Source organism: Equus przewalskii, unplaced genomic scaffold (genome assembly GCF_037783145.1).
Source record: "Equus przewalskii isolate Varuska unplaced genomic scaffold, EquPr2 ChrUn-3, whole genome shotgun sequence".
Classification (NCBI taxonomy): domain Eukaryota; kingdom Metazoa; phylum Chordata; class Mammalia; order Perissodactyla; family Equidae; genus Equus; species Equus przewalskii.
The window spans coordinates 2,879,199-2,895,285 of record NW_027228751.1 but is presented as its reverse complement, the minus strand read 5'-3'; the positions used below and the strand labels follow the sequence as shown (position 1 = coordinate 2,895,285).

The 16,087-nt window shown below is 39.8% G+C and overlaps 1 protein-coding gene across 1 annotated transcript in view; it reads right to left on the bottom strand.

Moving 5' to 3' along the window:
• Positions 1 to 16,087, bottom strand: part of RGS5 (regulator of G protein signaling 5) — a 52,497-nt gene that overhangs the window by 26,068 nt on the left and 10,342 nt on the right. The window lies entirely within an intron of this gene.

The window sequence follows — 16,087 nt, the reverse complement described above, 5'->3', positions numbered from 1 at the left end:
CTAATGTAGAAATTGAGACACATGAATTCTAACAATTAACATTCATCAAGCTCTTATTATGTCCCTGGTTAATATGCATTATCTCATCTAATCTTAATTACTGGTTTATTGGTATTCTTTCATTTTATATATGGCAGACACTATAGTACTATTCCCATTTTACAAATGAAGAAACTAAATGACAGAGAGTTTAAATAACTTACTTAAACTAACCCAGCTGGTATGTGGTGGAGATGGGACTTCTGACTCTAGAGTTCACAGGGGGAACTACTCACTGCATTGCCTACCAGTCTTCTGAGGGCTCTGCTCCCAGATCTGCCATTAATTAGATGTATAACATTTGAAAAAATGATTATTTTTTCCTACCAGACCATAGCTCCTTTATCTGTAAAATGACAGAGTTAATCTAGATGTTTTCTTCTGCCATTTTCAGCTATAAAAGGAAATCATTCTGCTTCAGTTGTACGGATTTGATTTTTTCTTCCCAACCCCTGGCCCATTGTTCCATCATGGCTGTTGGAGTATCTTACATTCAGTAAGCCTTCAACAGACGTGTATTAACTGCCAACGGAACGACTATAGCAGCATTACACCCCTCCTTTCTGTCTTCAGCATTCTAGTGAGTGGATGTGAGCAGAATTCTGAACCCTCCTCCACATAGGATGCAACTGTTTTTATGCCCAGTTTCAAAACTAACCTTCTAGGTTAGCCATTATTTTATCATGAGTCTGAATTCAAAAAGCACCAAGCAAATCTTAAATGTTAATCCATAAGACAAGCTGTTGTATATAGGGAGACCCAAAAAAGCTGTCCCTTCATTGTCACCTTGGCACTTTACACATGCTTTTAAGATAGAGTTTATCATATTGCATTAGGGCTATTGATTTATGTGTTTGTTTTCCAAGCTGGATATGAGGACGCTTTGGAAGGTAGAAATTGAGTCTTAAATACCTTTTAACTCCTGTACATAGCACAATGCTTGGCAACATAGTCAACAGTCAAAAATATTTACCAAAGTGAACTAAAAATATCTTGATTTTGCTCCTCAGAAATCTGCTAACATTTATCTCCTGGTCAATGCGGACCATAATCAAAATCTTGAAGAGCTGTGACGGGATTCATATGCTGGCCAGACAGGACTTGCTGCTATAAACACACTTTCGTCATGCATTCACATGGAGACAAGGAGGAGACAATTTAAATAAAGTGTGTAAGATTAGCAATTATGGATATTAGGGAGAGAAAGGTAGGGAAATTTACTATATAACTTACAAAAAACCCATAAATATTGAATCATATCATAGTTTCCTCTAGTATCATAAATATGATTTTGTAACTATGATTTAGAATTAGTCACCTCTCCAATGTCTTTTCCTTTTCATTTCTTTCTGCTTCTGTTCTTTCCCTAGGACCCTCTCTCTGAAGCCACCTGGGGTCCCACACTACAGCAGATCAGGCCTAGCCCAGCATAGCATTATGGCTGGAATAAAACACGAGAATAAGGATAAGCGTCGCTTTGATTCCAAATTCTGGAAGTTGCTTAAATTATCTAATGTTCATTTTTTTCTGTGCCTAGAAATTGGGACTGATAAAGTAAAACATTCTCATGGAATTTTTTGTAATGATTAAATATGCTAATGCATGTGAATCACTTAGCACAGTGTTTGGCGTGTACTACTGCTTCTTCAGTTAGTTCTAACTGCATAATCATTTTTCCAACCAAACTCAATCCATGTTCTCTAGCTTCAGGACCCAAATTAAAACATCAAAAAAATTCCCCACAAGTTACTAAGAATTACGACACCCACTACCTCCCATATTCTTCCTCTGGAGACAACACTCACCACTGTTATATTTATCTGAAACATGATGAAAACAATGTGGGCGGGTGCACGCAATGTTTGTGGCTACCCTCTGCTGGCTGGTGTGTGGTACTACAGCCAGAAACGGCAGGTCCATTTTTTCACACAGGTCACAATATCCCACCCAGCTCTTGAAGAACGTCATCCATAATACTGCTCTTCCCGGCTCCATATACCCCTCACTTCCAGCCCATAAGGCGAATGCAGGCAGTAATTTTTTCAGTTTCAATCTTGACCGAATAGTTCATTCACCATTATTTAGATAAAGATAATCTATTGAATAGTTCTCATATTCTTGGTTTTTTTATTCATTTGGTTCTTTAGGTGTTTATTTTGCTTTTTTTCCTTCCCAACTTCTGTCTCTTTTTTCTTTCTCGCTTTTGCTCCATTTGAGCTATTTGTTTTTGTAAAATACAGAGACATATTTGTGTATGACTGCCTGGTGAAAGAGTAAGTAGGACCTGAAGGGGTAGTTAGAACAAATGAGTTGCGTATTTTTACATTTCATTTATTCATTACTAATGTACTCCTCACTCATGCTTACTGTGTCAGCAGGACACAGTGAACATACAAACTCTCACAGGGTTTGGTCCTTGCCTTCAAGGTGCTTACAGCCTACTGAGGTCTCAAAGTTGTAACTAGTCACAAGGAGCCATTCAAGGAGAGGATGTCCAGACAGCAGCAGAGCACATTGGAGGACACCAATATCCACAAGGGCGAGTTAGGGGGCTGCTCAGAAGAGGCAAATGTGGAGCAGAAAAGGATGGGCCTTCCAGGCAGAAAGAGGGGAATTTGCATATGCTCTGAAGAGATGCAAAAGTGACTCTGTATTGCTTGAGCCTGAAGTGTGATTAGGGAGAGGAGAAAGCCATGCTAAGCGAAGCCCGCTCACTCTGCCTCCCCTTCCTGAGGAAGGCACAGATGGTGGAGGAGGCTCTGTACCCAGCCCATGGCAAATTTGGTATGAAAACAAAAAAGGGGTAAAACTACTGAAAGGGGCCTTCAAAGACTGTTTCAGTATACAGAGATGGCATCTTATCTTCTAAACTCAATCGGTTTCAAAATTTTCCTTTGCTAACTCTTTCACGATGCATTTCCCCATAAAAACGCCGTCTATAAATAGTGGTTAAATTCTCAAGACATCCCACAAAAGCCTTTTAAAACCAGAATGAATCAGAACCCTTGTACAATTTTATCTGTATCACTGCTTCAATAGGTTTTTGTGGGATAACCTAGAAATCAGCTGCCATTTATAACATTGCCTATAGAAAATCATATTCCGTTTCCTCAGAGTAGACAAACATACCAGAACATCTGATTACTGTTCTCTTCATTTTTGCCCTCAGGATGTGAGGGAGAAGGGAAATGCTGTGCTTGGAAAACATTTCTTTCTGACTTCGACTCCTGGCTTCGTATAGGTCCAATTACAGGACATCAAAAAGTTAAGAGTATAGACATTGGTAAGTCCATTTGGTTTAATTAGGAGTTTGAGACAAGACAGAGAATGAATAATATTGCATCTCTCATAAACCGTAAAAGTTTAAAGGCTGAAGTGTTCACAGATGCTGAAGTGGAAACCACTTAAAACATTTTACTCTTTTTACAAAGATAAACTGTGTTGCTACATTTGTTCTTCTCAAAAGTTCCTGGAACACTCTTTCATTCCCTCTTTCCTCTTTCTCCCCACCATAGCCACACATACAAATAGGAAAATGAAACAAAGCAAAAGAAAATCATACAAAGCTCAGACCCAACATTTTATTTTCCCCTTTCAAAATCAACTTGACTGTATCTGACATTAATTTCATGTCAAAAACAACCCCATCCAGAGAAGAAAACTTTCTGATGTGCTTATGATTTCAACTCAGTCTCCGGCTCTACTTGACCCTATACTAGTCATTTTTCCTGGCTACATTACATTAATGCTTGGGAACAAGAAACAATTTTATCTTCTTTTCTCTCACCTCCCACCTTGTTATCATTTTGTTTTACAAAGAAAAGCTTGTTTTGGAATAAAATCAATTGGCAATGCCTGGGTGAAATCTTAATTGAAGGTTCGGGGGAGGTAATTCTTTCTCTAGATGACTCATATTAGTGATTTCAAACTGAAACGGGTTTGAATAATTGTAGGGTTGTGCTGTTTTCAATCTGTGACCTGTGTGGGTACGCTGGCCAGGAAATCAACTTTCCAAAGGCCGTGGGCCACCTCCATCCTTCCTGCTAATGAGTGAATTGAGTGAAAGTTATTATCTTAAGGTGCATTAGTGTGGAAAACAGTACAAACAGTCACTGAAAACAGAAATATGGCTGAATTTTTAAAAATGCAATTATATTCAAGTAAAATTTATCAATAACCAACTACAGATGGTCCCCAACTGACGATGGTTCAACTTAACGATTTTTCGACTTTATGATAGTGTGAAAGCGACACACATTCAGTAGGAACCATTCTTCGAATTTTGATCTTTTCCCAGGCTAGTGCTATGTGGTACCAGACTCTCTCATGATGCCGGGCAGCCAGGGCTCCCAGTCAGCCGTGCGATCATGAGGGTGAACAACTGATACACTCACAACCCTTCTGCACCCATCCGACCATTCATTTTTTCACTTTCAGTACAATATTCAATCAATTAAATGAGGTATTCAACACTTTATTATAAAATAGGCTTTATGTTAGATAATTTTGCCCAACTGTGGGCTAATATAAGTGTTCTGAGCACATTTAAGCCAGGCTCAGCTCAGCTGGGATGTTCGGTAGGTTAGGTGTATTCAATGCATTTTCTACTTACGATATTTTCAACTTAGGATGGGTTTATCGGGACATAACCCCATCGTAAGCTGAGGAAGATCTGTATATATAAAATCTTGTGCCAGGTGTTTCAAGGGTTACAAAGTTGTTCCTTGCTTCAGAGACACTTGAAACAACTGAATATAAGACATGAGCATGTAAACCATATGCTAGATATTTTTGTAGTCATTGACAAAAGGATATACTGATAAAAGAACATAGGCCCTAACCTCAAGGAGCTCAAATGCCTCCTGATGTGATAATATGGAGATGGTGCACTGGGAGACGTGCTCTAACAGTGGCTCTATATTCTCAGAGCCCTCTGTGTTTTTCCTTCATGGCCCTTGTCAATTTGCATTCATATCTCTTCATGTTTATTTGAGTATTGTCTATCTCTCCCTTTAGAATGTCAGGTTCCCAAGAGCAGGATTAATGTCTGTTTTGTTCACAATTCCAATCTCAGCATGTAGCCCAGGGCCTGGCACTTAATGGGCACTCAATACAGATTGGCTACATAAATTGACGAATCAAGAAATGAATGAGTGAACTGAATTGCTAGGTTATTGTAAAACTGTATTTTGGGGTGGGATAGGTGAAATATTGAAGTGTGGCACAGAATAAGGCATCAAGGACTAGGATGTCTCTAATTTGGTTAAGTGGAAAGATGTAAAGCTGTTAAATGACTACAAAGACTCTAAAGTAGCTGATTTCAATTTCTGGTTGAAAATAGACAATTGGGTTTCAAACTGAGCTTGCTCATTCAGTTCCTCACACCAGAGAGGACATACCCTGATGAGAAAAGGGTAATTATGATCACTAACAGTCTGATCAGGATCCGTTAGGAGACCATCATTTATCAGGACTTAAAACAAACAGAAGTAGCCCTGAGGCGTAGACTAGTCCTGTGGCAGGTAGAGTTGGCGACCACGGGCAGGTTTTATTCTAGACTCCAGACATATGTCGGGAACAGTCAAGAAGGAAGACAAAAGGAGGAAAGTTGGGAAGAACAGGACAGAGATTTTACAACACATTTCTCAAAGAGTTGTCCCAACATGTCCCATGTCAAGGACATGCCAATTTAAATTCAACTCAACTTAAATCTGTGTTGCAGATGCCCCCTGCTGGCCATGGGAAGGTGTGACCATCAGTGAAGAAGTAACTAAGAGAGTGGATTTGTTCCAGGCTGCTGCCTTCTGAGAAACACCACAAAGCTTGCTTCTTCATGAGCAAAAAGCACATGCCCTTTCTTGGCTCCTAAAAATGTAATAACTACCCAGGAAAGATAAATAAAAGTTTCTAAAACACTTGTTAGCAGCCAGTCTCCACAGCTGGAGAGTACCCGGTCAGCCGGATCTGAGACACAAAGGAAGAAATGAGGTCCTCTGAGTTCTTGTGGCAGAGATCTGAACTCAAGCAGAGGCTGATAGAGAGAAAGGGAGCCCAGAGGGTGTGTGCTCATTGTGCTGGATCCATCTGGAAGGATTCATTTGGCTGAAGACTGAAAAAGCCTTCTTGTTGGCTGCTCATTTAAAAGTTGAGATGATCAGAGTCTGTTACTCATAGATGTCTCATGAGAGACAGGGTTAATAAGTGATTGTGAAAACCATTACTAGAGTATAAGGAAATAGGGGAAAATCAGATGAGTTCTGGAACTGAAATTCTCAACTCCCCAGGATCCTCTGCACCTGGCCCGTCAAATTCAAGACTGACTCTCAAGTACAGGGAGAAGGCAGTGCCGGGTCATTTTGGTGGAGAAACAATGTCCCATTTTAGCATCTACCATTTTCCTGAACTAACCTACTTCAACTCGAACTAAAGAAAATCCACTCATTGCTTACGTCTTAACAGAATGTGAAAGAGTGGCTAACGTAATGTGCTATCATGTTGACGTATGTATTTATATTCTTACCTGATTTATATATTAATATATAATACATCATGCAAAATGACTATGGTTAGTTAATATGAAATATTCTTCAGTGGTCCAAATGATAAAAAGATGAAGAAAATGCGAAATATATGGTATTGTAAGTATTAATGTGTTATGATATAACTCCAGAAATGACAGCTCTGTTTCTAAACACAATTGAGTCATTCCCTGGTAGTGCTTTAGGCTTTTGCTCATATTATTGATTAATTATATAATAAGCCATGTTAAACTACAAGATGGCTGAAGAAATGGAATTGACTATGTTCGTCACATCGTATGTATCCAGAGTGGGCACATTTCCTTCCAGCTCTTGATAGCTTCTAACCAACCCCCATCAATAAGTTCTCTGAATAACACCTACTTCCATCCTTGTGTTCAAGCTCTTACTTCAACTACTAGGTTAACTCGTCATCAGGGCCCCTCACAGGCAGTCTGTAGTAAAAGACTAGGGAGTTGACAAGGGTACTGATTTAAATAAGCTGATTTTATTTCATAGGATCACAGTAGAGACAGAAAAGACTGGCCTCAGTAGCTTCTCCTTTTACTTACTTATTTATTCAGCAAATTAAAAATACATTTATTAAATGCTGGTGATGTGCCATAGGTTTCAAAATCCCCAGTGAAACAAAAAGACAAGGTCCTCTCACGAAGTGTATAGTTTTAGTTGGGTAAGACAAACACAAAAAAAGGAATCAAAACAATGAAATGAAAAGTTTTAACTGGTTGTCATTGCTACAGTGTGACATTATGGATGTACGAGTTAGCATCAGCCACCTGCTTTAATCAGGAATTTACATCACATTGGTGGTCGACAAGCTTTTTAGAAAGACCACACTCCAGAGGCTCCTGCTGTAGGTGTCTCCAGCTGTCCTTACCGAGATCAACACCAGATGCTTTGCCAATTAGCAGAACGTGTTAGAAATGAGTTTCTACGTGTAGGTTTGTTCATTAGATAATGGGCTCGCTCTAGTCACAAAAATTGTATTCAAGACGTTTGGACTGGTGACATTGTTGTAAAAACCTCCACCCATTCCATAGAAATGTTATAAGAATGTCATTAGCTCTTCATCCTTAGAGATGGCACCTGTGACTTGATCCCTGAATAGTCCCATATCTAGGCCTTGATTCTGAGATTTCTTGTTGCCTGATACCAAATAGGAGAGTATCAGAATCCCACCTCAGATTATTATTGTCTGAGTGAACCTTTCCCACAGGCTGTAGTCAGAGCACAAAGAATGAGGTCTTTATTGAGATTACAGAATAAGTTGTATAAACACGTATAAACGTGGCGTATAAATAAGTTGTATAAACCAGCTTGTCAATAACTATTTGCCTAAATAAGTATGGCACACTTGCATTTCATTCTATGTATAGTGGTCTTGCTTTCATAAGCTGGTAGTGAAGTTGTAGAGAAATAACTAACCACCATCCACCACTAACCATTGGTTATGTACCGAAAAGAAGCTGAGCTAGACATGAATAAAATGACTTAGGCTCGTCTTCAATAGCCACTTACTATCTGTGTGATGTTATTCAAGTTATATTATATCTCGGCCTCAGTTCCATCATCTTTAAAATGAGGATAACATTAATAGATATTGTAAAAAGTTTCTGTGAGGGGTGCATGAGAATATGCATGTAAAAGTTAGCATAGTACCTGGAATACAGGGTACCATCATCATCATCATCATCATCATCTCTACTTATTTAACACTCATACCACCTAGGATTACAATTTGTAGCAGTTTCCTTTCACTTCTGGGATATTAATATTTGATTGTATTAAGCTCATTTACTCTTGGATGAATGAACTTCATGCCTTAAACCCTACTTTCTTGGTGAAGTAACAAAGATACTGGAGTAACTTAGGAAAAGTCATAAGCAATTTCCAGGGACTCTACCCTGGGGATGACAGGAGGAAAGCTAGGTGTTCAAAGCCAGGAAGATATTGGACTGCAAAGCAGTAACTAAGAAAGCGAGGAGGCCCTGACCCACTTCAAAGCAGCATGCAGAGGTCCATCTCACAGCACCCCTGTTTGCTCCCTGTTGGTCAAATGCAGACTGGACTTGGGCAGGTTGATACCGCCTGGCCCTATTGAATGATGCATCCTCCTCCTCGGTCACCTGGGGGAGAAGCACACTCTGTCTCCCCAGATCTCTGATGTATCCAAGTGTGAGGTCACCAGACTTTCATTTTAACCACAGAATCCCTGAACCCAGGACTTCACCTATGGTCAGGAGGTCACTCCTCCTCACAGCACACAGGCAAAAAACAGGTGATCTGTGGCAACTCTTGAAGATAATAATAATAACCTAAGTAAAATATTAATTTATTGAGGTATTCATTCATGTTTTTCTCTACATATGGTTTTTCCTCTTACTTTCAAGATGGTAGCTGGGCGTTTCTGCTTCCTTACCCCTGAGGGAGTTGTGTTGTAAAGCCAAAAGCAGAGAGGGTAGTTGAAGGTAGCATCTCATTTCTGGCCTTTGTTTTCCAAGACCCTAAACTCACCAGGGACATATCCTGGCTTCTTCCCAAAGAGGAGGACTGATTTGATGAGTGGTAAAGGAAGAAGCAGAAAAATGGAGAGGGAAAAGAGGATCCCTGAGACAAGGTCAGAGGACTGTGGTTTAGGGTTCTGAAACTGATCAAGATCCCCTCCCTCCACCTTTGCAGGACTCCAGGGAGGTGATAGCACCACAGAGGGGAGCAGACATATGGTGCCCATGATGAGACTTGACCCCTAGCACCAGAGCTCCCAGCTTCACCAAAGACGGTATCCAGACCACAGCAGGGGCCCTGATGTGGCATCAAGGCATTGTGAAGCTTCAAACAAGAAACATATAACTAATGATGAATCCATTTAAAAATTCAAAAACCAGCCTCTTTTAAGTGTGAAAAAGCTCCCACAAAAAAACCAGGAAGTGTTCGGGAGAACTTACTAACCATATGGTGATGAAACCATGGAAACAATGAACTAAATGTGGCAGAGTTTCCATTGCTGAAGAGAAGTCATTAAGAAAAGACAAGCAACCAGCTGTTTTGGATAACTAAGTCACATGACCACCCGGATCTGTCCGGATGATTTCATAAGATACTTTCCAGATCTCAATTCCATTATTACAGTCACAAGTAACATGTTGAATTGTGTTAAACCTCTTCCCTGCACTTGTCAGAGAAAATGTCCAACTCCCAACCACAACAGAACTCCTGTCTCAGGTTCTATAAATGGAAGAGTTTGTAAAGTTAGGATACGGGTTGAAAAGGCTGTTCCTAGAGAGAAAGTGAAGTGGAACATTGAGCTTTTATCCAGAAAATCCAATTAATGTCAAAACTAAGCTCTTTTTCCTATTAAGGCAAGAGACAGAATAGCACAGTGGTCAAGGACATGGATGTTAGGGCCAAACTGCCCAAATACATCTTACTACATGTGTGACTTCTGGCAAGTTTCTAAATCTTACCTCACCTCAGTTTTCTCATTGGCAAAATGGAGATAAAAATGGTACCTACCACTATGATGATGATGAAATGAGTTGCTGTATGTGAAGCATCTACATGAATGACTAACACATTTACCATGTACTCCATAAATGGCAGAGTTTATTATTATTACAAATTACAGAAAATCATGTGCGAATGAAGTAAATTGTCTAGCTTATTCACAGGAAAAAAAATGACAACTCTCAACATGGACTACAACAATTGCAAGGAAACTTAGGGAAGAAAGTGCAACAGAGTAATGTTTGCCCTTGACCAAACCCTATTTTCAATTCAGTCATTCATTTGCTGGGTGATCCTGAGTAAGCGATTTGAGCCCTCTTGTCTTCAGTCAAAAAAAGGGAAGACAAACAGGAAGGAAGGAAGCAAAGAAAGAAGGAAGGAAGGAAGCCAGTTTAGTGAAAAAACCTCTAATATCCCTCCTCTGGCTGTTATAAGCAAAGATTTTAAGATGATCAAATTCAATGTCTGTAGTATATAAGTGAGAAACCAAAGACGTGAGATGATAACTGACATGTGAATGGTACCATATATCCCTTTCTTATTCAACTCTCCTTCCCAATATCCCATTTTTATCTGTAACTACGATATTCTCCTTATTCTCATAATTTATTTATTTATTTTTTTTTTTTTAAAGATTTTATTTTTTCCTTTTTCTCCCCAAAGCCCCCTGGTACATAGTTGTATATTCTTTGTTGTGGGTCCTTCTAGTTGTGGCATGTGGGACGCTGCCTCAGCGTGGTTTGATAAGCAGTGTCATGTCTGCGCCCAGGATTCTAACCAACGAAACACTGGGCCGCCTGCAGCGGAGCGCACGAACTTAACCACTCGGCCACGGGGCCAGCCCCTATTCTCATAATTTATAAACACTCATTCATATTAAACTGTTCTTCTTCACTCCTAATAGCTAATCTGTCACAAATAATGTTCTTTCTTCCTATAAAATGTGTCCTTTCTTTTAAATGTTTCCTTTCTTCTCCATACCCAAATCTGCCCCCCTTCTCCAGGCCTGAATGACTGTGACATCCCGCCTTACTGTTTCCCTCTTCCTATTTGAGTACGTTCTGCACTCACTGTCATACCAGCCTGTCAGAAACAATTCCCTACTCACTTGTAATGGTTCTCTACAATCTACCACAATGGTTCTCAAACTCGAACACGCACTCCCATCACCTGGAGGTCTGGTTAAAACACAGATCACTGAGCCCCATCCCAGAGTTTCTGATTCAAAAGGTCTGAGACAGGCTGGAGAATTTACAACTCTGGTCCAGGACTACACTTTGAGGACCTCTGATCTACTATATCAATTTCAAACCACTTTCTGGCTTCCAAAGTTCTCCATTTCTAACCTTTGTCCCCAGAATTCCCTGCAACCACTTGACTACCTAGTCCCGTTGGTCTCCTCAATGTCTTCCAAGCACACCGCCTCCCTCTCCCTCCACCCACACCACAATTTAAAACTCTTCTAATACTCTAGTCCCAGAAGTCTCACTCTTTCTCAGAAACCTCAGTAATTACTCCAGCCTAGACTGCTTTTTCTTGTCTCTAGAATAAAATCACAAAATAGAGGCACATTTCAGGGATCTTAGAGAGCTTTTAATTTGTTCCCTCCACCCTTATTTTAAAAGTAGAAAAACTCAGGTTTATAGAAATTAAAAGATTTTCCAAGATCTCTAGTAAGTTACAGAGCAAGGGATAGAAGACATTCCTTCTGCTAAAGTTATGGACAGCACATTTTCACCCAGTTTCTCTAGTTTCTCATGGATGTGTATCTAAGAGTTCCATATGTATGGACTCCCAGTGAGACAGCAAGCTCCTTGAGGGTGGGTACCATATCTTACTTCCTTGGTCTCCCAGAGTATCTTGAAAATAACTAAGTACTTTAAAGTTGCTTTAACTCCTAGGACGGTATAGAAGATAAGAGCAGAGGTCCACACTGCTTGGGTCTATATTCCAACTCTTACTTAGCAGCCGAGTTACTTTGGGCAAGTTACTTAAATTCTAAGCCTCCATTTTCCTATGTAAAATGGTGATAATATAGTTCCTGCCTCATACAAATGTTATGAAGCTAAATAAGTTAATGTATTAAAGTGTTTAGAATAGTACTTGGCACATAGTAAATATTCTATAAATGTGACCCATTATTATTACTGTTCTATTATATTTGGCCTACTATCCCTATCAAAGCATCTTTCACAGGGGTGTTGGTTAGTAAATGTTTATTGAATAAATGAATGAACATATGGAATGGAACAGAACTGAACAGAATAGAATAGAATAGAATAGAATAGAATAGAATAGAATAGAATTAGAATATGTTCAGCAAAGATCTGACTGACATGCAAGATATGCTTCTTTCAGAAAGTCTCTGCCTTGGAATAATGCTATTAATTCCGAAAGCATAGAGAAGATACATTGTTGGAGATCACTCCTATGGAGAGACAGAGAAAGCAACTTTGGGGGCTGGCCCGGTGGTACAGTGGGTAAGTTCGCACGTTCCGCTTCTCAGTGGCCCAGGGTTCACGGGTTCAGATCCCAGGTGCGGACATGGCACCGCTTGGCAAACGCCATGCTGTGGTAGGCGTCCCACATATTAAGTAGAGGAAGATGGGCACGGATGTTAGCTCAGGGCCAGGCTTCCTCAGCAAAAAGAGGAAGATTGGCAGTAGTTAGCTCAGGGCTAGTCTTCCTCAAAAAAAAAAAAAGAAAGAAAGAAAGAAAGAACGAAAGAAAGCAAATTTGGAGGCCTCTGTCACTGCCTAGTGCAGCTGATAGTTACATTGGAATATCACCCATCTTGTGCTGCTATTTAAAAATGAAAAAAAAAGAGTATTGTTTTTCTTAAGCACTGGCTACTACTTACCCAAGGATTCCCGTGGAAATTGAGATATTTCCCATGCTTTTGTGGCCTGTCTCTGACATACTCATCACTCAGAGTAGGTTATTGGGGGGGATGAAGGAGACACAGGAGGGACAAGACAGACAGGATGGAAACAGTTTATTTCTCTGTGACCTTCAATTCCCCATCTTATTCAAAATATTGTTGGCAGGATTTCTGGACTTTTGGTAATTCAATTTGGAAGTCAGATAACGAATAGTGGGAAAATGGACCTCAAGTTGAGGAGGACAGAAATTTATGGTTTATTTTGAGTTCCAAAAGTGGAAGGGTCAGAAGGCATTCCCACGAGAGCTTCTCTCAACACTCGTGTGACCCATAGTCTTTGAGCAGCCCCGTGTCATTCTGCTTTAAATTATAAAGAAGGACTTTGCGGATTGAAAGTTCCTTGCTGTACATGGCCCCTACTTTATTTGACTTGTTTTATAAATTAGAAAAGAAGGAAATAAAAGTGGTAATAAAGGGTATTGGAGAAAGAGGGAAGGAAAGCAGAGCAAAGTAAAATTTACTGAGACCTTAATCAACATTAACATGTATTACATCATTAATAAGAATGGTTCCCAGAACTTAATGTGTCCTCTCACAATGAATTTATGTAACAGATAGAAATTCATTGCCTCAAATAATCAGACGCTTGGTCGACATTTACCTTTGCCAAATTATTAAAAGGGTTTATTGAGCCAAATAATGACATACCAATGAAGAATAAAAGGACTGTTTCTTATCTGAAGCCTAGAATTAGATTTCAAACCACCTCCCCCGCAAATATCATAACAACACTTTATTATTCTCAAGATCTCTATTTTCAAGAACTATCTATTTATTGATTCATACATTCATTCCTATATTCATTCATTTATCAGACTCTAATGAAGTACCACTTCTTGTCAGGCATGTACTACATAATATAGGAATGTTTTACAAAATTATTAAGACATTGTTCCTGACCTCAAGTAGCTTCCATTTTATAAAGAAAATATGTCTACATAGTTTTATTGAGATGCAGCCACGATGTGGTAGAATAAGGCCTAGATTTGAAATTCATGCACCGGAATGCAGGCATGTCTTGGGCAAGACATTGAAATGATCTGTCCTTCTTCATTGGTACAATAGTGACGTTGATAATGTCTAACTTGAAGGGTTAGGATAAGAATTAAATGAGATAATATCAAATATCCAACCAAAGCTGAATCTGAGGAAAGTAGAGTTAGAAGAGATATGAAATACAGGGAGGATTAAAAAGTTCTGCGAGAGTTCAAAGGATAGAGGGTTAGCTTCTCTGTGAGAGAGAAATAGAGAAAGCTTTCCAGAAGGGTTGAAATTTGGAAATGTATGATTTGGCTTGACCCCTGTGTGACAAGGGAGGAGAGGGTATTAGTTTGGGTCCTAAAACAGATGCTCGCTTCCTGTTTTTCCCCCACCTTCCCAGAGATCCTTCCCAAAGTTTAATATGGAAGCCCACATTGTTTTAATACATTTTCTAAAAATTCCAAAGAAGCTTTCAAGGTCCATGCATATGTCGCAGGGTCATAATCCTGGAAAATTTCTCCAGCATTCTTAGAATATTCTCTCATTTTCCTCCCAGTGCGCAATGCAGTCTGCCTTGTGGCACTCACACATAAAGACTTGAAGAATGGTGGGGCTGGCCCCGTGGCTGAGTGGTTAAGTTCGTGTGCTCCACTTCGGCGGCCCAGGGTTTCACCGGTTTGGATCCTGGGCGAGGACATGGCACCGCTCATCAAGCCATGCTGGGGCGGCATCCCACATGCCACAACTAGAAGGACCCACAACTAAAAATATACAACTATGTACCGGGGGCTTTGGGGAGAAAAGGGAAAACTAAAATCTTAAAAAAAAAAAAAGACTTGAAGAATGGGGACTCCCCAAATGGTATGATTGCTGAGATAGGAGTTACTAAGTTAGAGCTCTAGGCTCAAGATGGGAACAAGGTTCAGGAACCAAGCAGATGGTCACCCAGGTGCCACAAGAAGGATGCAAAGCAGGAGTCTTTGGGCTAAGCACTCCACGCTAGACTGAAGACATGAGGGATCTTAGACAACAGCAAATGTAATTTTATTATTGCCAATGCAAGTCGCAGCTGATAGGCGACTATCAGACATAAAACACAACAAGGGAAAAAAGATCTGAGAACTTGGGGAAGGACACCAGAGAGGGTGCCAGGGACATCCCACAGAAAAAAGAAGGGAAGAGCAATGTCTTCTAAATGGAAAAGTATCTTGTTAAATCCTTGACACATGGCCTGCACCTGAGAAATTTTCACAGAAGATGACAGAAATCTGCAAGGCATAGAGACAGGCACGGAAGGAGAAGGGGAAGCGAGGAGGGAGGGTTGTCTCATTTAGTTTTGGATGCTTTCCAGTCCTTTGTTCTTGTCCCATCCTGAGACTTGGCTGCAAGGATCACCCAAGACGAAGATGAGTAAGAAAAATGACACCTTAAGAGAAAGCACACATTTCCCATTATGGAAATGGCTTACTCAACACATGCAATGCATAAGCTTATTTAGGGCTCATGACAATCCTACGAGGGAGGTAGAAATATTATCCCCATCTTGCAGATGAGAAAACTGAGTCACAGAGGAGTTAGGTAATTTGCCCCAAATCATCCAGTAAATGACAATGGTGGGAGTCAAACCCAATCTCACTTCAGCGCATGGGCTTTTAATTACTATGCAATACAGCCTGTCTGTCTCATGCTGTTCAGATATTCTAATTGGCAGGTATATGCATCTAGTAAATAGAAATGGAAAAAGATCACATTTCTTCTTAATCACTATTTTGTTTGGTAATTAAAACCTTTTAAAAGATGGTGTCTCTGGAAGAATAAATATTTTAAAAGTGAAGACACACAAAATTCATAAATTAAAATTCATCAGATAAAATAAAATGAAGGCAATATGTAAATCCACAGACCTTTAATTAGTTCCAACTCTAACTAGCTTTGTGATCTCGGATAAGTCACCAAAACAGTTTGGACAGGTCCTCATCTATAAAAGAAGGAATTACCTGTGACCCTGATCCTATTCTCCGTCTGTGATTCTAAGCTGGTCACATTAGAGAAGACAGGACAAACAATCATACCCCATCTCAAG